At 43.4% G+C, this 1,665-nt stretch overlaps 1 protein-coding gene across 1 annotated transcript in view; it reads right to left on the bottom strand.

Annotated features, from left to right (window-relative positions):
* The window catches only part of Exd1 (exonuclease 3'-5' domain containing 1), a 52,523-nt gene that overhangs the window by 31,988 nt on the left and 18,870 nt on the right, over nucleotides 1-1,665 (bottom strand). The gene's annotated exons all lie outside the window — the stretch shown is intronic.

The following is a 1,665-nucleotide window of genomic DNA, read 5'->3' as shown; positions in this document are numbered from 1 at the left end:
ACTCCTAGTGATCCTCCTATTTTCAGCCTCCCCTGCGCTGGGATTACAGGCATGTCCCACCACACCTGGACTTGGTCACTGGCTCAGTATGCCCGTGGGTGGGGCCAGAGTGGCATGTGATGCCCAGGATCAAACCCTGGTCCCTGCACTTGCCTAAGCAGGCGCTTAATCCACTGAGCTATCTCACCAGCCACATTATCTTTAATGTAATTGCGGAGGGAATACAGAGAAATACTATATTTCATCAATTCTAAGATGCAAATTTTTAGTTCTAAAACTGGATGTGAATTATAATAAAAGTACATAGAAGGCAAATTGATGGAGAAAAAGACAGAAGGGAGGAGGAAGAAAGAGAAAAGCTGTGAGAGCCAGGTGTGGTGGGCCAGGCCCATACTCCTAATACTGTAGAAGGCTAAGAGAGGAGGATCACAAATTTGATTCCACCTTGAGCACCTTAGTGACTTATAGACTCTGGGTCAAAATAAAAAATAAGGGGCCAGGGAGATGGCTCAGTAGAATAAGCACTTGCCTGGCAAGTGCAAGAGCCTGAGTTCAATCCCTGGTTCCACCAAAAAATAAATAAAAAATAAATAAAAAGGGCAGTGTAGCTCAGTGGAAAGGCCTTGGATTTGATCCCCAGTATGAACAGAGTAGCAGGGGGAGGGGAGATTCCACTTTTACACCACCACCACCATTATAAAAAGATGTTTAGGAGACAAAGCGCATTTCTCAGTGGCACATTAATTTGGTGAGATTTTCATTCTCTTCTAATTTTCTCTCGAAGAAATCCATCTTTTCAGCAGTAAATGTGTGTGTGTGTGTGTGTGTGTGTGTGAGAGAGAGAGAGAGAGAGACAGACAGACAGACAGACAGACAGACAGACAAACAGACAGACAGACAGAGACAGTCTCACTATGTACTTCTTCAGGCTGGTCTTAAATTAGCTAGGCAGCCCATGCTGGTCTTGAACTTGAACTCAAGTTGATCCTCTTCCCTCAGCCTCCTGCCTGCTGGGATTATAGGCATGCACCACCACATCCAGCTACAGAAACTCTTTGTTTACAGGAACTTTTTCCTCTTCCTTCCTCACAGCTTTCCTTCAGTGGGAATGCCAAGCCCTGAGAGGTCCTAGTGGCTCCATAGCTCTGTCCATATACCTTGAATAGATCTTTACTCTTCCCTGAAAGACAGGAGGGGAAAGCTTCTGAATTCTTGTTTGCAACCCCTACTGTCATCCTGCTTGATGTGTTTGGAGAGCACTGCTCAGATGAGCTTCTATAGCTACTCTATCAAACAATCAGGCTTGCTACGTCTGAAGGACACTGATCAGATGAACTTCTGCAGCTGCTCTATTAACCAATTAGACCTACTTCTACAAAAATAAGAACAGACTGCTTCCTGCGGTCTCAAAATCCATTTTTTTTTAAATCCTACTTTTTTTTTTTTTTTTGGTGGTACGAGGGATTGAACTCAGGACTCTACACTTGCCAGGCAGGTGCTTATTCTACTGAGCTATCTCCTCCAGGCCCTCAAAATCCAAAGATCTTTGAAAACCAAAATCTTATAACTCTTCTGGGCACAAAACCTGACCTGACAAACTATAGTCCTACTTTATTTCATTTTGTATGATTCTATACCTGTTTCTCTGGAGAAATATTTTGTATT

Source organism: Octodon degus, unplaced genomic scaffold (assembly GCF_000260255.1).
Source record: "Octodon degus isolate 3935 unplaced genomic scaffold, OctDeg1.0 scaffold00002, whole genome shotgun sequence".
NCBI lineage: Eukaryota > Metazoa > Chordata > Mammalia > Rodentia > Octodontidae > Octodon > Octodon degus.
The sequence above is the reverse complement of the archived record's forward strand: the minus strand, read 5'-3'. Positions and strand labels throughout refer to the sequence as shown.